The sequence below is a fragment of the Camellia sinensis genome, chromosome 6, assembly GCF_055761805.1.
Source record: "Camellia sinensis isolate YWXY chromosome 6, ASM5576180v1, whole genome shotgun sequence".
Taxonomy (NCBI): domain Eukaryota; kingdom Viridiplantae; phylum Streptophyta; class Magnoliopsida; order Ericales; family Theaceae; genus Camellia; species Camellia sinensis.
This window is the reverse complement of record NC_138966.1, coordinates 70,452,650-70,475,790: the sequence shown is the minus strand read 5'-3', so window position 1 is coordinate 70,475,790 and position 23,141 is coordinate 70,452,650. Positions and strand designations below refer to the sequence as shown.

The 23,141-nt window shown below is 39.4% G+C and overlaps 1 pseudogene across 1 annotated transcript in view; it reads right to left on the bottom strand.

Annotated features, from left to right (window-relative positions):
- LOC145792689 (protein kinase and PP2C-like domain-containing protein) overlaps positions 1-22,873 on the bottom strand; it is a 51,901-nt pseudogene extending 29,028 nt beyond the window's left edge. Inside the window, exons 1-3 of the transcript XR_014332433.1 lie at positions 22,325-22,873; positions 10,886-10,918; positions 9,960-10,047 (exon numbers count right to left, since the gene is read on the bottom strand). The product of XR_014332433.1 is annotated as a protein kinase and PP2C-like domain-containing protein (transcript). The remainder of the gene's footprint in view (positions 1-9,959; positions 10,048-10,885; positions 10,919-22,324) is intronic.
- Between the last annotated feature and the right edge of the window lie 268 nt (positions 22,874-23,141).

Sequence of the window (23,141 nt, the reverse complement as noted above, 5' to 3'; positions counted from 1 at the left end):
AGTTTGAAAATAGGCCATCGGGCGCCAAAAAAATCCTGTACCAGTCCCGAGAAGGCCCGTGGAACACCTCCAACACCTCGAGAGAAACCAAAGTAAGTTGTTGAAACTAGCGCGGGACTTTCGGTTTGAAAACTAGGTCGGAAAAGGTACTCTTTTCACACCGAAGCTTGAAAAAAGGCCTCGGCGGGCCGGAATCGTGTAACAATCACGAGAAGGCCCGCGGAACACCACGAACATCTCAGGAGGGACCAATTTGAGCCGTGAAAACATAACGAACAGCCACGGGGACTCCCGATTTGAAAACTAGGTCGGAAAACACACTTTTCTAACAATTAAGCTTGGAAGTAGGCCATCGGGGGGCCAAAATCATGTAACAGTCGCAACAAGGGCCGGGAAAACCTCAAGCACCTCGGGAGTGACGGACGCAAGTTGTGAAAGCTTACGGAACTAGCACGGGGACTCCCGGTTTGAAAACTAAGTTGGAAAGAGACACTTTTTCCACGCTGAGGCTTGGAAATTGGACACCGGGGAGGTGGCCAAAAACGTGTCACAGTCGCAAGAAGGACCGAGAAATGCCCAAAACACCTCGGGAGGGTCCAAGAGGTAAGCTGCGGAGCCTTACGGGACTAGCACGGGACTCTCGGCTTGAGAGCTAAATCAAAAAATGCACTTTTTTCACACTTAAGCTCGAAAATAAGCCGTCGGGGGCCAAAATCGTGTAACAGTCACGAGAAGGCCCGGGGAACACGTCACACACCCCGGGAGGGACCGATGTAAGTTGTGAAAACTTACGGAACTAGCACGGGACTCCCGGTTTGGAAACTAAGTCCTAAACGGCACATTTCTCGCACCTAAGCTTGAAAATAGTGCATCGGGGGGGCCAAAATCGGGTGACAGCCAAGAGAAGGTCCGGGGAACACCTCAAAACACCTAGGGAGGGACAAACGTGGGTTGTGGAAACTAACGAAACTCGCACGGGACACCCGGTTTGGAAACTAAGTCAAAAAATGCACTTCCTAAACACTTGAGTTTGAAAATAGGCCATCGGGGGCCAAAAAAATCCTGTAACAGTCCTGAGAAGGCCCGTGAAACACCTCCAACACCTCGAGAGAAACCAATGTAAGTTATGGAAACTAGCGCGGGACTTCCGGTTTGAAAACTAGGTCAGAAAATGTACTTTTTTCACACTGAAGCTTGAAAACAGACCTCGGCGGGTCGGAATCGCGTAAGAATCACGAGAAGGCCCGGGGAACACCCCGAACATCTCAGGAGGGACCAATGTAAGCCGTGAAAACATAACGAACAGGCACGGGGACTCCCGATTTGAAAACTAGGTCGGAAAACACACTTTTCTAACAATTAAGCTTGGAAGTAGGCCATCGGGGGGCCAAAATCATGTAACAGTCGCAACAAGGGCCGGGAAAACCTCAAGCACCTCGGGAGTGACGGACGCAAGTTGTGAAAGCTTACGGAACTAGCACGGGGACTCCCGGTTTGAAAACTAAGTTGGAAAGAGACACTTTTTCCACGCTGAGGCTTGGAAATTGGACACCGGGGAGGTGGCCAAAAACGTGTCACAGTCGCAAGAAGGACCGAGAAATGCCCAAAACACCTCGGGAGGGTCCAAGAGGTAAGCTGCGGAGCCTTACGGGACTAGCACGGGACTCTCGGCTTGAGAGCTAAATCAAAAAATGCACTTTTTTCACACTTAAGCTCGAAAATAAGCCGTCGGGGGCCAAAATCGTGTAACAGTCACGAGAAGGCCCGGGGAACACGTCACACACCCCGGGAGGGACCGATGTAAGTTGTGAAAACTTACGGAACTAGCACGGGACTCCCGGTTTGGAAACTAAGTCCTAAACGGCACATTTCTCGCACCTAAGCTTGAAAATAGTGCATCGGGGGGGCCAAAATCGGGTGATAGCCAAGAGAAGGTCCGGGGAACACCTCAAAACACCTAGGGAGGGACAAACGTGGGTTGTGGAAACTAACGAAACTCGCACGGGACACCCGGTTTGGAAACTAAGTCAAAAAATGCACTTCCTAAACACTTAAGTTTGAAAATAGGCCATCGGGGGCCAAAAAAATCCTGTAACAGTCCTGAGAAGGCCCGTGAAACACCTTCAACACCTCGAGAGAAACCAATGTAAGTTATGGAAACTAGCGCGGGACTTCCGGTTTGAAAACTAGGTCAGAAAATGTACTTTTTTCACACTGAAGCTTGAAAACAGGCCTCGGCGGGCCGGAATCGCGTAAGAATCACGAGAAGGCCCGGGGAACACCCCGAACATCTCAGGAGGGACCAATGTAAGCCGTGAAAACATAACGAACAGGCACGAGGACTCCCGATTTGAAAACTAGGTCAGAAAACACACTTTTCGAACACTTAAGCTTGGAAGTAGGACGCAGGGGGGCCAAAACCGTGTCACAGTCGCGAGAAGGACCGAGAAATGCCCCAAACACCTCCGGAGGGTCCAAGAGGTAAGTTGCGGAGACTTACGGAACTAGCACGGGACACTCGGCTTGAGAACTAAATCAAAAAATGCACTTTTTTCACACTTAAGCTCGAAAATAAGCCGTCGGGGGCCAAAATCGTGTAACAGTCACGAGAAGGCCCAGGGAACACGTCAAACACCCCGGGAGGGACCGATGTAAGTTGTGAAAACTTACGGAACTAGCACGGGACTCCCGGTTTGGAAACTAAGTCCGAAACGGCACTTTTCTCGCATCTAAGCTTGAAAATAGTCCATCGGGGGGGCCAAAAACGGGTGACAGCCAAGAGAAGGTCCGGGGAACACCTCAAAACACCTAGGGACGGACCAACGTGAGCTGTGAAAACTTACGGAACTCACATGGGACTCACGGTTTGGAAACTAAGTCAAAAAATGCACTTCCTAAACACTTAAGTTTGAAAATAGGCAATCGGGGCCCAAAAAAATCCTACAACAGTCCCGAGAAGGCCCGTGGATTACCTCCAACACATCGAGAGAAACCAACGTAAGTTGTGGAAACTAGCGCGGGACTTCTGGTTTGAAAACTAAGCCGGAAAAGGTACTTTTTTCACACTGAAGCTTGAAAACAGGCCTCGGCGGGCCGGAATCGTGTAACAATCACGAGAAGGCCCGGGGAACACCCCGAACATCTCAGGACGGACCAATTTGAGCCGTGAAAACATAACGAACAGGCACGGGGACTCTCGATTTGAAAACTAGGTCGGAAAACAGACTTTTCTAACACTTAAGCTTGGAAGTAGGTCAACGGGGGCCTAAAATCATGTAACAGTCGCAACACGGGCGGGGAGCACCTCAAACACCTCGGGAGTGACAGACGCGAGTTGTGAAAGCTTACGGAACTAGCACGGGGACTCCCGGTTTGAAAACTAAGTTGGAAAGAGACAGTTTTTCCACGCTTAGGCTTGGAAATAAAACACCGGGGGGGAGGCCAAAAACGTGTCACAGTCGCGAGAAGGACCGAGAAATGCCTAAAACACCTCGGGAGGGTCCAAGAGGTAAGCTGCGAAGACTTACGGAACTAGCACGGGACTCTCGGCTTGAGAACTAAATCAAAAAATGTAATTTTTTCACACTTAAGCTCGAAAATAAGCCGTCGGGGGCCAAAATCGTGTAACAGTCACTAGAAGGCCCGGGGAACACGTCACACACCCCGGGAGGGACCGATGTAAGTTGTGAAAACTTACGAAACTAGCACGGGACTCCCGGTTTGGAAACTAAGTCCGAAACGGCACTTTTCTCGCACCTAAGCTTGAAAATAGTGCATCGGGTGGGCGAAAATCGGGTGACAGCCAAGAGAAGGTCCGGGGAACACCTCAAAACACCTAGGGAGGGACAAACGTGGGTTGTGGAAACTAACGAAACTCGCATGGGACTCCCGGTTTGGAAACTTAGTCAAAAAATGCACTTCCTAAACACTTAAGTTTGAAAATAGGCTATCGGGCGCCAAAAAAATCCTGTACCAGTCCCGAGAAGGCTCGTGGAACACCTCCAACACTTCGAGAGAAACCAAAGTAAGTTGTGGAAACTAGCGCGGGACTTCCGGTTTGAAAACTAGGTCGGAAAAGGTACTCTTTTCACACCGAAGCTTGAAAACTGGCCTCGGCGAGCCGGAATCGTGTAACAATCACGAGAAGGCCTGGGGAACACCCCGAACATCTCAAGAGGGACCAATTTGAGCCGTGAAAACATAATGAACAGGCACGGGGATTCCCGATTTGAAAACTAGGTCGGAAAACACACTTTTCTAACAGTTAAGCTTGGAAGTAGGCCATCGGGGGGCCAAAATCATGTAACAGTGGCAACAAGGGCCGGGAACACCTCAAACACCTCGAGAGTGACAGACGCGACTTGTGAAAGTTGATGGAACTAGCACGGGGACTCTCGGTTTGAAAACTTAGTTGGAAAGAGACACTTTTTCCATGCTTAGGCTTGGAAATAGGACACCGGGGAGGAGGCCAAAAACGTGTCACAGTCGCAAGAAGGACCGAGAAATGCCAAAAACACCTCGAGAGGGTCCAAGAGGTAAGTTGCGGAGACTTACGGAACTAGCACGGGACTCTCGGCTTGAGAACTAAATCAAAAAAGCACTTTTTTCACACTTAAGCTCGAAAATAAGCCGTCGGGGGCCAAAATCGTGTAATAGTCACGAGAAGGCCCGAGGAACACGTCAAACACCCCGGGAGGGACCACGAGAAGGCCCGAGGAACACGTCAAACACCCCGGGAGGGACCGATGTAAGTTGTGAAAACTTACGAAACTAGCATGGGACTCCCGGTGTGGAAACTAAGTCCGAAACGGCACTTTTCTCGCACCTAAGCTTGAAAATAGTCCATCGATGGGGGCCAAAATCGGGTGACCGTCAAGGGAAAGTCTGGGGAACACCTCAAAACACCTAGGGATGGACCAACGTGAGTTGTGGAAACTTACGGAACTCGCATGGGACTCCCGGTTTGGAAACAATGTCAAAAAATGCACTTCCTAAACACTTAAGTTCGAAAATATGCCATCGGGGCCAAAAAAATTCTGTAACAGTCCCGAGAAGGCCCGGGGAACACCTCCAACACCTCGAGAGAAACCAATGTAAGTTGTGGAAACTAGCGCGGGACTTCCGGTTCGAAAACTACGTCGAAAAAGGTACTTTTTCACACCGAAGCTTGAAAACAGGCCTCCGTGGGCCGGAATCGTGTAACAATCACGAGATGTCCCGGGGAGCACCCCGAACATCTCAGGAATGACCAATTTGAGCCGTGAAAACATAACGAACAGGCACGGGGACTCCTGATTTTGAAAACTAGGTCGGAAAACACACTTTTCTAACACTTAAGCTTGGAAGTAGGCCATCGGGGGCCTAAAATCATGTAACAGTCGCAACAAGGGCCGGGAGCACCTCAAACACCTCGGGAGTGACAGACGCGAGTTGTGAAAGCTTACGGAACTAGCACGGGGACTCCCGGTTTGAAAACTAAGTTGGAAAGAGACAGTTTTTCCACGCTTAGGCTTGGAAATTGGACACTGGAGGGGAGGCCAAAAACGTGTCACAGTCGCGAGAAGGACCGAGAAATGCCCAAAACACCTCGGGAGGGTCCAAGAGGTAAGCTGCGGAGACTTACGAAACTAGCACAGGACTCTCGGCTTGAGAACTAAATCAAAAAATGCACTTTTTTCACACTTAAGCTCGAAAATAAGCCGTCGAGGGCCAAAATCGTGTAACAGTCACGAGAAGGCCCGGGGAACACGTCACACACCTCGGAAGGGACCGATGTAAGTTATGAAAACTTACGGAACTAGCACGGGACTCCCGGTTTGGAAACTAAGTCCGAAATGGCACTTTTCTCGCACCTAAGCTTGAAAATAGTGCATCGGGTGGGCCAAAATCGGGTGACAGCCAAGAGAAGGTCCGGGGAACACCTCAAAACACCTAGGGAAGGACCAACGTGAGCTGTGGAAACTTACACAACTCGCATGGGACTCCCGGTTTGGAAACTAAGTCAAAAAATGCACTTCCTAAACACTTAAGTTTGAAAATAGGCTACCGGGGGGCCAAAAAAATCCTGTAACAGTCCCGAGAAGACCCGTGGAACACCTTCAACACCTCGGGAGAAACCAATGTAAGTTGTGAAAACTTACGCGCAACTAGCGGTTTGAAAACTAGGTTGGAAAAGGTACTTTTTTCACACTGAAACTTAAAAACAGGCCTCGGCAGGCCAAAATCGTGTAATAATCACGAGAAGGCCCGGGGAACACCCCGAACATCTTAGTAGGGACCAATTTGAGCCGTGAAAACTTAACGAACAGGCACGAGGACTCCCGATTTGAAAACTAGGTCAGAAAACACACTTTTCTAACACTTAAGCTTAGAAGTAGGCCATCGGGGGGCCAAAATCATATAACAGTCGCAACAAGGGCCGGGAACACCTCAAACACCTTGTGAGTGACAGACTCGAGTGTTGAAAGCTTACGGAACTAGCACGGGGACTCCCGGTTTGAAAACTAAGTTGGAAAGAGACACTTTTTCCACACTTAGGCTTGGAAATAGGACACCGAGAGGGGGCCAAAACCGTGTCACAGTCACGAGAAGGACCGGGAAATGCCCCAAACAGCTCGGGAGGGTCCAAGAGGTAAGTTGCGGAGACTTACGGAACTAGCACGGGACTCTCGGCTTGTGAATTAAATCAAAAAATGCACTTTTTTCACACTTAAGCTCGAAAATAAACCGTCGGGGGCCAATATTGTGTAACAGTCATGAGAAGGCCCGGGGAACACGTCAAACACCCCGGGAGGGACTGATGTAAGTTGTGAAAACTTACAGAACTAGCACAGTACTCCCGGTTTGGAAACTAAGTCTGAAACGACACTTTTCTCGCACCTAAGCTTGAAAATAGTCCATCGGGGGGGGCCAAAATCGGGTGACAGCCAAGAGAAGGTCCTGGGAACACCTCAAAACACCTAGGGAGGGACCAACGTAAGTTGTGGAAACTTACGAAACTCGCATGGGACTCCCGGTTTGGAAACTAAGTCAAAAAATGCACTACCTAAACACTCAAATTTGAAAATAGGCCATTTGGGGCCAAAAAAATCCTGTAACAGTCCCGAGAAGGCCTGTGGAACACCTCCAACACCTCGGGAGAAACCAATGTAAGTTGTGGTTACTTACGGATCAAGCGCGGGACTTCCGGTGTGAAAACTAGGTCGGAAAAGGTACTTTTTTCACACTGAAGCTTGAAAACAGGTATCGGCGGGCCGGAATCGTGTAACAATCACGAGAAGGCCTGGGGAACACCCCGAACATCTCAGGAGGGACCAATTTGAGTTGTGAAAACTTAACGAACAGGCACGGGGACTCCCGATTTAAAAACTAGGTCGGAAAACACACTTTTCTAACACTTAAGCACGAGCCCTCTATCAGTGTAGGTAGCAAAGAATAGAGACATGAATGTGAGTAGTGACCTATCGTTGATTATGTTATTAATGGTGGTTTAATTGGAGATAATAGGATGGTGATATAATGGTAGTTCACCTTGATGATGGACGGATATTTTGGAGGCTGTCGAAAACACACATACAATTTGGTTTGCTTGCTATGCTTTTGATTCACTTTGTCTGGTGGAGGGAGGGAGAGAGAGAGAGAAAGAGAGAGAGAACTAACCCATAATGTTCAGATTAATTAAGTGCTTTCTTGTACATCACCAACACACCTTATTGAACCAATTATAACTTTCTAATTTGAACCAAATCTAATTAAGCCAAGCACACGTATCTTGCCTCAACCCCAAATTATTTAACGCTTAACCCCAGTTCCAGGCTGAACAAGCAGGCTCTGTGCCAGCTCCAGCTCATTATGGTCCTAAAGCTATAACAAGTGGATGATAAGGAGAAGTGCTTCTGAAGCAGTCATGTAATTGGATAGGAATTTATGGAAAATCTCCATAAGACTGCTGCATGGCATATGCTATACCGTACAAAATGTTGGATGACAATAAAAAGCAAATGTAAAAATGAGGATATAGACACAGACACAGACAGGATGGGGGCACAACAATAAGAAATGACTACATTTCTCTAAAGCTACAAGTAGCACGAAGCATAGACAATATGAGGTGCTACATTTCTCTAGAGCTACAAGTAACATGAAGCATAGACAATATGAGGTGAAGGAGCACAGGATGGTTTAAGAGTAGCAACGAAGGCATAAAATATTGTCAAGAAGGAATAACAGAAACTAAGTTATAGGTGCCTCAAAGACAGAAGAAAAACACACACAAAAAAAAAATGAGAATTGAGACCATGAGAAAGGACATAGTTATTCTAAAATTGAAAAAAATATATATGTATATATATATATATATATATGTAAGTATGTGTGTGTACTCTAAGAACAACCATACGCAAGAGGAACCATGTTGCCAACCTCAACCCAAGTAACCGTGATTAGTCTGAGTTCAGTACATTGGAGTATAAGAAACATCTGAACTATCAATAACACAAAAATGCTACAAACACTTAAAAAAAAAAAATACCAACAGAGCGCTTGTACATAGGTCCCACCACTTGGTATGGGATTCACCAAATATTTTGTCTAGTTGGTATGCTTGTTTAGTTGTCCTAACATTTTTGTCAATAATTAAGTAATAGAGATTATATGCTATAAACCATGGAACTATTCCTTGAAAATAAACCAAATATTACAAATAGCATGTGGAATACTTAATATAAGAACAGCCCTTCAGACCTCCAAATGACACGCTGCTTCCATATTGTCAATTGGAACAATTTAAAATTTTCCAAGTCAAACCACACTAGAACCAAGACAACTCCATTTGTGGCATTTGGTTAAAGTGGATCTACTTCAAATTAAACAAAAAGTTAGATTTTTTCAAAAAAACATCCAATCATGCCTCTTAGCTTATTGGTTGTTTTGGGCCCACTAATACTTGCATTGAATTTATCAACAACAAAAAAAGAATTTATCAACAAAAAAAAATAAAAAAAAAATACTTGCATTGTTGTATATTAACTTTAAAACTTGGCCCCTGACAAAAGTTATAATTCTATATGTGACCCAATTGTAGCACTTTTTAAACAACCTTTGCCTAACACATTCCCAGCTGATTTTGTCAGCGTACCTAAATAAGCACCTTCAAATAGGTCTAGCAACCCCAAACGGACCCTCAAAGACAGTTCTAGATAAAAAATTTCAAGTTTTGATACTTGTTGCCTGCTTATCTAGTACCTGTGAACTCACATAACCCAACCATCTAAATAAGGGGAACCAACAGGTCAGTTATTCCCCTGAACCTTTCTATATACCAAATCCACATCGTTAATTTTCTTAAAGCATCAGATAGTTCTAGAATATAGCAAAAAGCAGACAATCATACATTGATAAAGAAAAAAACCATTTTGTAATGTAGTTCTGGTGTTTAAATTTGTAGCACATTTCTGATAATTTCAATTGTAAGGCATCTGTATTACATAAGGCTGCAGTCCTGAATTTTACTTCTGCCTAAGAATTGCAAACTAGTTTCAATTGGTGTAGTAAAGCTTATCTAAAGGACCATCTAAAGTTGTGAAGCAAAGATTTTGTCACATGACATATATGAAACTACATCAATCATCCTCAATACAAATTATCGAGACAAACATATATATATATATTCCATTAATTGGGACTGAAGTGGGTGTACTTTAAAGGGGACGATTGGTTTAGTGGTTTTAAATTCAGGCCTAATAACCTTGAAGTAGTGAGTGTGAATACAAGGCAGCTACTTTGTACATAATGATTAAAGGTCAGCTTTGTGCCTAGAACCCCATTAATAGGAACTAAACTATGTGTATTTCTATATATAAATATATATATATATACCTTTATTTTATCAATATAAAGTTCAAAATATTATTGATCACTTCATTATAAAATCAAAATCAAAACTCAAGAGAATTGCTTACCTCTTCTAACACCAATTTGATCCAAGAATGGCCCAGATTGCCTAACTAAAAATGCCAAAAGTCCTGGTACATCGAGCGGTGGAACTTCCTACATCATATATATAAGAAAAGCAGAAGAAAAGAAAACATTCAACATAGTGTATTATAGATTGTAGGAAACTAGAATCATCAATATATCCAATCTATGACAAATGTCAATCAATCCTAAGGAACAAACATACTACACCACCACATATGAAATTTTGACTATGCCTATTGGTCTGTAATTAAACCTAGGCCTGAGGTTCAGGCATCTACGTACGTGAGATGTTAGAATGTGATAAATACTGCAACATGAAACACATATCAAGTACACAATGGCATGTCAATATCCATTACAAAATGGTGTTTAACACAACCACCTTGATAAAAGAAGAAGAAGAAGAAGAAGAAGAAGAAGAAGAAGAAAAATGGCATTCATGTCCAATACAAACACCAAATTGCAAAAAATTTTGTTTTCCCTGAAGAATGAAACACAATGCTAGCCTTTCAGTATGCACAACTACAGCAACGTGAACTCCAACAGGACATGACCCTCACAATTAATGAGTACAAACCACATATCATCCAACTAACAACTCAAACATAGGATGTAGGAAAAGGATTACAATAAACGTTGGAATCATAAGATTCATATTATTGACGGCTGAGAAAACAACTTCCAGTCAACAGTGCTTATATGACTATTACGTCATTGTTGAAACAACTCTCCATTTTTTAGAATATAAATAAATATAGATATATATTAAATAAAATTCAATATTTTATCTCCTTTTCTTCCCCTAGTGCCTTCAGAAAGAAAATATAGATTATAGACTCAAAAAAAAAAAGTTCTAAAAAAATTAACACAATAATGAATGATACATGAAGAGTAGTTCAATACTAACCTTTGAATCAGTTGGGTCCTTGCAAATTGCTTTCTGCAAAATAAATAATTGGGTAACAGATTAATAACGAACATATGAATCCAGCTTGCAATTCTAACGTGAAATGAAAAATAAGTAGATACGCATCAATTACTAACAAAGATAATGATCAGGAAATTCTATCATCTAGAAACAAGTATATACATTATTACCAAGCATTCACTTCCTATATTGGAATGAATCAAAACACATGTTATAGTTAGCAGCAACATTCGCACTAATCTTATGTTTACGGCCTTCCTTTTAATGAAAAAATGTTTATGCCTTAGCACATAACTAGTTCCTTGCTTACCTTCAATGGACATGGTATGCCACTTGATGCATAAATATTTGATCCCAAATAATAGCCAGCCTCGAAAGAACATAACAAGAGTACAAGACTGACAATGTATGAAACTTAATAGTCAAAACTACTGCATTTACTGCCATGCCAAAAAATCTCAATTCAAATGATAATGGATCTGCAATGTTGACTTTCAGAAAACAACTAGTTGCGTCTCTCAAAAACGGAAGGAGTGATAAAGAGTAGTAAAAACATTTTTACGCAGTTTGAACAGGGTGACGAGAAGTAAAAACATTTTTACGTAGTTTAATTTAAACAGGAAGATCCAACCTTGTGAGATCATTCCCTGTTGAATAAACCATGTTGGGAACTTTTAGGTGATATACGTTCCAATGTCCCGTATTAACTTGCATGGACCAAGGATGGAAGAATAAACAGCAATCTACAACTTTAAGAAGATCATTTTTTATAGAAAATCGTAAAAGGCAATGAGTCTCATGAAGAGCCAACAAAAAATATACATAGTTTTGTAAATAAGAAAAATCCAAAAGAGCTTCAACAGGGTGCAAACCGGAGTACATGCAGAGAAGCAAAAATGACACACAAAAAATATCTTTAGAATTAACCAAAAAAGTCCAATGATTGCAGCAAACCCCTATAGGCCACACAAATAAACTGCTTAAAAGAAGGGAAAAAAATGCTTCCATGGTCACAAACACCTCACTCCTTGAAATGAAGTCCTATACCTCTCCTTCCATAGACAACAAAAGAGGCATTAAGGACACACATCTTAAACTGCATCCTCACTTGCTCACTCTAGACCAGCAACTGGAGTCCAAGAACTCTTAACACAAACTTTGGCATAAAACACGCCATCTGACAGAGGCAAAATGTAGCACGGACACGGACACAGACACGGGACATGACACGGACACGACACGGACACTCCATTCTTACATTGTGCTAATCTAACATGTATCGCCCTTAATACCAGCCATGCTTTGCCGAGGAAAAAATCATCGCAGCCACTCTATGGGAACATTTACTCTGGTGAAAGTTTCCTGCAGTTGAAATGCAAAATGTCATGCTTTTTGGTAACTATACAGTGCCATTCCTAGGGAACAAAATCTACGTATATCCCATGATCTACGTATATCCCAAATTTTAGTTGACTTGTATAAATCTTTCTTAGCCAGGCTTAAAATATAACCCTAATAAGCCCTCATCTATAAACAGGGTTTTATTTCACATCTTATGGTCAAACGACTATTGCAGTAACATTTCAAATAAAAAATTAATTTGACAATGCTAAAGATCTAGTGATTCAGATAAAGTGCTAATGCTTCACACTTAAAATGTTGTTTGGCACTTGAATAAGGTCTAGAGGAGATTTAGCCCTCAAAATGGAAAAGAATTTGCTTAGGATTGATAACATAACATGACAGAGATTATGAATTGTTCATTTTATTCAATTAAACCAGTACGAATTTGCTTTATGCCAATCAATTCTGCAATCAATATAATAATCAATTAGACACGCAAAAGGATTCCTTTTTTCTTTTCTTTTTTCCTTCTTCTTGTCGAAAATCAAAACGGACAAAAACCACAGGACCCCGTAGCCAACCAATTCACCATTAGTAAGGGAAAAAAAAAAATAGAAACAACCCAACCCTAACCCAGTTCATGTGCCGCCTTAGGTGTTGAATCCTAAAACTTGTTAGCGTGTTTCTTATACCACTGGAAATCGGTGATGTTTGTTCCTGAATGGTTGGTAGAGTATCAAGCATCCATGATACTCTGTGAATTCACCACAAATTAAACACGATCCACCATTGACTAGGAAATCACCAAAACAAACTTAAAATGTATTAAAGTGATGTAAAACGCATATTAATCAATTGATAGTGCAAGCGAATATGGATGCTTTTCTTATTTGACAAATTTATTTTGGTTACAACTAGTTTAATTCTCCTCCCGTACGAAATTGTTGGTCCATTTTAACTATTCCAAACATCCCAAAAAAATCATCTATGTTTTTTTATTTATTCTTTCTTTCAATTTGTAGGGAAAAAAATACATTATTTATTGACCCTACTAAAAGGCATGAATGCTGAAAATTGACAAACAGTTGGGGATGGAACGAGTATTTATGAATGAGATGACTTGAAAACCAATCCCATCCAAAATCCAAGTTAAAACCACCTTAGACTTTGCAAAATCGTTGGCCACTGCTCGAGCCATGAAAATCCCTAGAGACTGCTTCCACTTGAGATCTCAGTTTTTTAATAGATTGGGTGTCTGCTTCCGCTTGAGATCTCAGTTTTTTAATAGATGGAAACAAAGTTGATTGAAAACTCACAATTTTCATACAATGGAAGATTTTTTCTTTCAAGCTTGTCCCTTAGCTATCCTTCAAGTCAAAAGTTTTCCTATAAAAAATTGGATATGTTGTGGCTAAGATTTTTCTTTATACTTTTGTTTGGATTTGACTTGCTTTCATATGTATTTTTTCTTCTATGATTTTGTTAAGCAGTCAAGTCACACAAGGAGGGTTCTTTCCATTCTAGTTGCTCCCAATATGTATTATTATTTCTTCTATGATTTTGCTAAGCAGACACAAAGGAGGAATAAAATGATTGATATTTGCTCCCAATAGGTATTATTTCTTCAATTGTGATTTTGAAGGTTGGAGCTAGTCCTCCTAGGCATTTGTACATCAACTTCTCAGCACACCAAAATCCCATCCAATCAATTTCCATTTGATTCAAATTCTTGTTAGCCCTCCAACACATAGGAGAATATAATGATTGATGTTGGCCCTCCAATACTACTAAATCAATGACAGCCTAAGTTTTCTAATCCAAGATTAAATAGTCTGAGAATTCAACCTGACCAGCCTTAAGACAACCAACTTTATTTTGTTCATGTTGTATCTCAAGGGGGAATAATGGAGAATTTTCCTCTTCCTGGTAGATAAAATCCAGAACGAGACACAAGGAGAAATCCCGGGCAAAAATTACATAAGAGGGAAAAAGGCCAAACTATACATCAGCCCATAAGCTAAATTCTTCCAGCAAATCAATCAAGAAACAAAAGAAAGAGATTCCTAATAGTATTTATCAATAGAGAGCGAGAGAGAGAGAGAGAGAGAGAGATTCCTAATAGTAATCTACGTTACACGGACTCGGGTGCGGGTGTGTATCTAAGGGTCGGACACTTTAAAATTAAAAATTAAGGATACGTGGATACGGATCCAAATTAGGATACGGGTATGGAGATACGTTAAATAGTTATTTTTAAATATATTTATTATATGAAGATGAGTTTAAAAAGTTTAAGGAATAACAAATTTTATTAAAAAAATAACAAATAAATAATAAATAAAAATTATAAACATTATTTTAGACATAAAATAAATTATATTATATATGATAAAATAAATTATTTTAATTTTAGACATAAAAGTTATGTTATTTATGATACATTATATTATATAATATTTTTTTGAATAAATAATATTATATAATATGAATAATATTATATTAATATAATTTATATTATATATAATTCAAATTATATTAAAAAGAAAAGTCAGAGACCTATAGAAATAAAAATTGTGTTAGCTTCGCAGAGACGACGGAAGAGGAAGACCTAGAAAATTGGTTGGTAGAGCAATGACTTCGCAGAGACGACGGAAGGGGAAGACGACAAAGAAAGTCCGAGATCGAGCTCAAAGGGGAAGACGACGAAGCACAGTACATCGACTTCGTAGATCGATCAACTTCGCAGATCAAGCTTCGCAGATCGATCAACTTCACAGATCGATCGATGCTCTGCAACCGATTGAAGTCGAAGGCCAGGTTCTCTCCTTGCTCTCTTCTCTTTCGATTCTTCTGCCGTATCCGTTTCTAAGGAGCCGTATCCCGGCCGTATCCCGCACCCTTACCCGTGTCGTGTCGTGTCGACACAGGTACCCCTTCTAAATTCCAAAGAGTCCGTGTAACATAGGTAGAGGGAAAGAAACTTGAGGCAACAGAAGATGGGCAATCCACAAACACTCATCCACAGGAGCCGAAATACATAAAGAGAGGCTAGGACAACCCTCACAAGGGTCGACTAGGCCAGAGGAGCCTTCGGCTGAAGTCGAAACAGCTCTGTGGGACCTTAGCTGGTTCCGACAGAGACTCAGAGGCAACAAAAGATGGGCAACCCACAAACACTCATCCATAGGAGCCAAAATACATAAAGAGAGGCTAGGACAACCCTCATGAGGGTCAACTAGGCCAGAGGGGCATTCGGCTGAAGTCGAAACAGCTCTATGGGACCTTGGCTGGTTCCGACAGAGACTCAGGGACCAGCGATATAGGATGGGTGGTGATAGGTGATGGCTGGTTGGTGGTAGCGGCTGTGTGAGTGACGGTTTTTAGGGTTTTGGCTCTAATACCATATAATTTAAGAGAATACAAAGCTTGAGTGATGATTATGATATCATCACCATTTATATTAATCAATCAACTATTACAAAAGGAAGCCCTAAGGCACTGATTAAGGAATCACCTTTTATATTGATTGATTGACTGACTGATTAAAGAATCACAATCAATCAATCACAATCACAATCACAATCTAATCTAAATAAGGAAATAAGGAAATATTCTAACAGCTTCTGCTACTATAACACCCCCATCTCAAATCATAACAATTGTTCACTTTGAGCTAGGCCCTCAAGGGTTTAAAGCATGTTGTTACTTGGAAGGAATATGAACTCATTTATATAACTCAAGAACTTTTCCCACCTAGACGATGTGGGATGGAATGTGATGTACAATAATGAAAGTGAATTCACTTATATAGCATACTTAACCTAAAATAATAACCATATAAAAAATTTTTGACAAGGAGGAGTAATGCCCTTGAACTTCTGCACGTACTTAAGTCAATAAAGGTGAACACTTTTGCAAGTGTCCCAACAATTGTTGGGCAAGAATGGACATAAGAGCATAGTCAACAAGTATTCATTATTGTCTAAACATCTATTCAACATCAAAATTGCCAAGTGAAAGAAATGTCCTCAATATCATTACCTTCCATTTGGGAAAGTGTACTAATGAAGTTTTACCAGTAAATACACTAGCTATGTACTAAACGGAGAGGAGGGAAAGATGAATCGAGCACTCACAATACCCATAATTACTGTAAAATCCAATGACAAATTAGCAGACGTTAATCAAGTTTTTGAATATTCTACTGAAATCAAACCTTCAAGTAGCAAGGCAAGACATTGTTGATTGCCTAAATTTCAGTTTTCCCATCGTTTCTGGATAGTTCCTAGCATCCTAAATTTCTAGATGAAATAAATGAACATTCACCTTAAACATGCTTTCATATTATGCCAGCCAAACCACATGTTATGAGTATGCTTGAAACAATGGCATTTGGATCCTGTATGCACAGCGACATGCAAATTGTCTTATTATTGACTATATTGACACTTACGATATTTAACTCGCAAAGACAACAATTCTATCAGAAACTTTATTAGTCACATTACTCTCTGGATAATTTCTGATCCAACTGAAGATGAAGCATTTTCCATGTGTCTTTTCAATAAAATAGGTATATAAGAACAACATACAATCATTTATTTATCTGAGCTGCGAACTCCTGTCTCTGTTATTTGTTCATAGCATGTAATGGACCTCTCTAATAATAACTAAAACAAACATGCAATGTATAACAAGTATTGCAGGCATGCACAGAGTGATCTTGTATGCTCTGTGTAAACTGAAGTCTAAATGCTTCATTAGCATGTTTTTGAACAGATACTTCATTAGCCTGTTTACTAATGCCAAAATTAAGGACATTTTGCATCATCGATACTAAATGTACATCCTGGACAAAACAAATATATAAAGGGAAGGACGTGTCAATAATAGCATATGTATCAGTAATATAGTAAGTTAGAGCTTCTCGGAGCAGCAATGAACTCACCTAACATTGTTTGGGGTAAGCTCATTGAGTGCTGATTCAATAATGGTTGGGCTGAATTTAGAGGGCAAGGATGAACCCACTAGCCAATCATTAGGAGGATACAACTGCAAAATAATTTCAAACGAACAGTTGATGTCAGCAAAGCAAGTGACTGCTGAAGAAACAACATACAATCACTCAGACTGAGTTTGAACAGGATGAAGATGGGGAAAGAGAACAAAAATTCAACTATTTAATTTCATGTATTTGTTTAGCAGGAGAAGGGTGGAAAATACAACAAAGTTAAATATCTTATACAACCCACACCAGAATGGCAACTTTGCTTCTAGATTCTTACAAAAAAATACAGTCACTTTTTTCTCTCATTAAAGTAGCCAACTATTGTAACTTTCTCACAAAAAATTAAACCAAATGCAAACGAGAAAATAAATTTTCCTTTCACCTTTTCTTTCACTTCACTATCTATCACTTTTGTTTTCCATTATATTTTTTACTCTAATCAAATGGACCCTCAAGATGCTCATTGAAAAGTTGAAGTGCAAAGCAAGAAGCCAAAGAAAGAGAAGCAGAGAAAAGCTAAACTTCTTAACTACATCTTGTAAAAAAATAAATAAAAAGTGAAAAAAAAAAAAAAAAAAAGAAGAAGAAGAAGAGAGAATCAAAAACTACACTCAAGTCAATCAAAGAAACGTCTCCAGGAAATATCGAATTAGTAGTGGCTTATCTCCAAAAACCGGCTTTGTATGAATTTTACTTGTCAAAACAAGTCTAAGCTGAGATTGAGCCTAGCTCCTATGCTACTGAACCAAGCTCAAGCTCCTTGTACTTGGCTGGCTTCATCTCATTTACAGTCTAGATGAAGTGGGAACCTTCACCTTCATCTAGCACATGTTAGCATAATAAACTGACTCATCTTGCTTAATATTCAATGATCCAAACTCATCAAGGCAAGTGGTGGGTTGCTCTTAAATTATCCTCCAACAATGCTTCACTGCAAAAAAGTAGCATCAATCTTTTCCTACTTAAATGGTACAAAGAAAATTCCACATAAAGACTTAAATATATAAATAAAACCATCAAAGCAATCATAGCTTACTAAGCCAAACCAAGCCTTAGCAAGCTCATCAAATAAATTGAATTCTACACCATTTATAAGTGAGCTTGACTTGTGAACTGAAGCTTGTACCCTATACAGCTTTCTGTAAAGAATGCACCTCAGACAGTAAAAAACAACAAACATCAGGATAAGAAGAAATTATACCATTCAAAACCAATCAACCACCTCTGAATTCAAATGACAGGACTTTTTTTTTTTTATCAGCAAAAACAGAATTTATTGAATAGATCAAAAAAGAGGCAAGGATGAGGCATCCTCTACAAGTAAGAAAACACAGAAAGAAAATGCATCTCCAACAAAACAAAAAATAAAATCCAGAAACAACTCCTAATCCAATAACCACTTGCATATTCATGCCACCGTCATCCATCTAAGAATAATCATGGGGAGAATTTGGCTAACCATGGGCCATGCAACTTTTCAACCCCCAGTTAGCAGATAAGTGGGATCTCAAGGATGAAAAGTTCAAAGGATAAATTATTTATCAAAAAAAAATTCAAAGGACAAATCAAAAGATGGGCAGCTTATTCATTATTTCATCCTCTTGGAAAGAAGATTAAAAAAAGAAGAAGACTATCAAGACATAGCACAAGGATGGTAACCGAGACTGGTACAACATCCAAAAAAATGAACATTCTGTCGTCAAAAGAATTTGAAGAGGGTTGCACATGCTACTTTTATAAGTATGGTGGGAACCGTATGTTAAAAATGAAATTGCAGTTGTCATTTCCTTTTTCCATTGTTATAAAATCCTGTTTTCTCATAAAGTTTGTACAAGAGACTATCAGGTTTGAAAGAATTTTGGTCATCATTGAAAAGAATATACAAAATAAAAATAAAGAAGATAATCCAAATTCTTAATTAAAAATCGACACAAAAATAAGAAGAAAAACATCTCCACAAAGGTCAATAGCCTAAAATTGCAATGCTTTCTAATGCAATATCATGCACAAGGATCAAAATTTTGTTGCAGCATGACATTTAAAAAGACTCCGAAAAAGGAATATCTAGTAAACATGCCACAAATGCAATGGAAATAGCAAAAAAAACTTTGAAAGACAGGTGAACACTTGAAGCACAGAAGAAGATTCATTAATGCATATTAAAATAATTTCCAACAGCGCTATTACGGCAAAAGCACACTTAGAACAGTTTCAAAGCTAATATTCTTTTGTACTATAAAATAATCATAGACAAAATATAACATTGTCATATGAACTCAACATTTTAACACAAGTAAAACAATTCAAAATAAAGGTCATAGCAATTAGAAACTAATATTCCAAAAGATCTTCCAGTTATTCTGATATTGGTTCACCTCTTCTCCTTATCTACTTATTCTCAAAGAAATTCGAGAATTTTTTATGCATATGCTTTTGGGTTCTAAAAACTCAACAATAAGGCTAAAAGAATAATAACCTTTTGTTCTTTTTAGACTATATTGCTGTCGGCAATAAATTCAAAATAATAATAATAATAACCATCCCAAACATTTTACGAGCAGTTTTCAGTTTTTTATGAAAAGTTTACTTTTATGAATATCAGCATTTTGGTTTTGCAACCAAGCTTTATTGTACTAGAAAGCAAAGACATTCAGCTAATTCCATGCAAAGAGAATTTTCATTTCTGTGCAGATAAAATAGATTCAAAGAAACTTTGATGTCAAATGCGTTGTCTAATTCCCCTGCTAAAATGAATATAGAGACCATCACTCTGGTCCACTATTGCCATATATGACCAAGCTTTGAAACCATACTGTTTAAAGTCTCATTTTCAAAAGAGATACCTACAAAATTAGGGCCACCATTATACAGAAGCTCCAACAACTCAAGGAACTAGACTATCTAAACCAGTAAAGATCATGTTATTGCCCATAAACTACGCATGATACGAACATGCCGACACAGGAAATTTTCAAAATATCAAGACATAACACATTAGTAATCCAAAAAAGGGATCAATATCAAATGTTTCGACTCCAAAATAAAAACTACACCTCCATTAAAGATTCTCCTGTTGTGCTCCTAGATGCATCACCAAAAACAAATCACTGAAGACTTCAGCCCATTTCTTTCTTCTTCCCTTTTTTTTTTTTGACAAGTAAATATATTAGAAAGGTGCCAAAAAAAGGAGCACAGTCACCACTTTACACCGGCTATGTTTGATTTCGGTTTGGATGTGTAAGCCAGGCAAAGGCATTTTAGTCATTCACATGCAAAAGAGTTATCCCCGGTTAAACTATCCCACTCCTAGGACAAAATAATCCCTCATATGTAGGTAAAGGGGTCACGTGGGATTAGCTATTCTGAGCAACTTTTGCAGTACCAAATGTGGGATTATTTACGAAACAACACAAGGATGAGGGAGGAGTCACAAGTCACTACATCTTAGTTGCCAACTTCATATGCAAATGGAAATACAGCATGAGTTACATTAGACAGATCAGTAACAAAGGCACATATGCTTCCACAGTCCACCATTAACAGTTGGCCTCTGAAAACTCCCACTAATGAAAGCCAACATAACTTGAGCATTCATTTAAGAATGGAAGTCAATGGCTTTCATGGATGAAATAAATAGACTTGGTTATCAAAAAGAGGACAAAGCATGTTGTTCTTCTCATGCAATATATATATATATATATATATATATCGAGCTTTTTTTCTCTTGCTAAAAAAATAAAAGAACAGAATTCGATGTACATCATGTACTAAACAAGCTCTCAAATACTTAGCACTGATAATTAAACAAACAAGACATAGATAAAAGATACTTGCAAACTGCCTTCAGACACAAAGAAAGAAAGAAAGAAAAAAAAAAAAATTCAAAATGGTGCGAATCAAAGAGGGGCTCACTAACAATGGCATTTTAAAGAGCAGTTCTATTTTCACAAAAATCAATCACAAAAGCCGGCACAACTCTAACATGGTACAAGACCCTATTTGTGGAATTTAATAGGTTCATTTTAGCGAGTCAAAAACTACCCTTCGAATGTTCACAATAATACTAGAAGACAACATTTTTCATTCATGTCATTTTAACTAATACTATGAAACAACAACACTTTAAACATCAAGATGGTCAACAGAGAAAATTATCAAAGTGAACACAAATTAGACAAATAAAAACAAAGATCAAAAGCTTTCCTGATCTGCTGGATGAAATTACCCACATCATAACCCATACAAGTAACAGGGCATAGTATCCATTCTCGTATGCAGAAAATCAAAGCACAATCTAAAAAATAAGAAAATCATAACTAGAAAGGCCTCGAAATAAATAATTTCCTCCGCATAAAAAAGCAGTAATAACACAATGATATGGCTATGCTGCCTAGTATTGTAAGCACAGCACAATTAAAGATCTCCCCAGCTTCAACAGCCAAGTATGAGCCAAAACGTTCAAAGAATCATAGCATATCATTCTTTTGAGATGAAAAACATAAATGTTTCAAGATTCCCAAAAAAAAAAAAAAAAAAAAATTAAAGTACCAGAGAAACACGAAACAAATGCCACTAAAACAGATCAGAATATGAAAGTAATGTGGGTTAAACAATGTATAAACCAAACTAAAAAGAGAACTGCAATGCAATACCACTTTCAAATTAAACAAAGATCATTTCAAAAGATAGAGACATCTAATATGGTGAATCATTCAAAACTAGAGTCATCACGTACATCATGTACTAAACAAGCTCTTAAATACTTAACACTGATAATTAAACAGCCAAGACATAGATTGAGGGCCACAATGATACTTAACACTGATACTTAACATTTTCCATAAAAGATATTTGAAAACTGCCTTCAGACACAAAGAAAAAAAGAAAAATAAATAAATGAATCAATGAAAAGGAAACCACAGTGCAATCAATTTCAGAGTTGGGAATTTACGAATTTCACACAAATTCTACAGATACAAGTTGAGAATTCAAACAACTAAATTTGGCACAATTAATATGTATATATGTAAATATATAGCACATATTATGTATGTAAAATTACTAACCTTGTCAATTGTGGCGAAAATGGACATGTTCCGTGACCTCCCAATCCCCATCCGGGTGGATGCCGCCACAGCAGGAAGAAGCGATTTCCTCCCAATCGTTTTTTTAAATTTTTTTTCCCCTAAACGTCTCTCTCTCCCCTCCCCCATTCCCCCCTCTCTCTCTCTCCCCCTCTCTGTTTCTCTCTCTAGGGTTTCCCTGCCCTCCCATGGCTTCTCACCTCTCTTCTCTGTGCAGGTTTCTCTTCAAATCTCTCTTTCTTCGAAGCCGTTTTGGGAATCTTCAACGTTTATGGAGTGAGAGACATGGTGAATTCACATAATTTGACGGGGGACGATGATGGATCTATCGTTGGGGAGAAGAGAACGGAGAGGACGTTGAATTGGGGTTCCGTTGCCGAAGAAGGCGAGGAATGGAGGCGGATTGGTTGGGAATGTGAAGAAAGTGGAGGAGGAGGAGGGGTTCTCACTGTCGATTCGAGAGAGAGAGAGAGAGAAACCCTAACCAAAACTTTTCAGAATGTGAAGATAGTGGGTTCGGGATGTGAGCTTAATCGCAAATGAGAGTGGAGGATAAAAAGATATAGCCGTTGTTGGGTACCAAACACCCACCTCAAAATTCTAATAAAAATCCTCATAACCAAATTCTTTTGAAATTGTAATTCTAATAAAAAAAAATCAAAATTCAAAATTCTTTTTTAAATGTGTAACCAAACACACAACTTAAAATTTAATTTAAAATTCTTTTCAAAACTCGTAACTAAACTCTTTTTAAAATTTTATTTAAAGAAAAATTTTAAAAAATATTTTTTTATTTTAT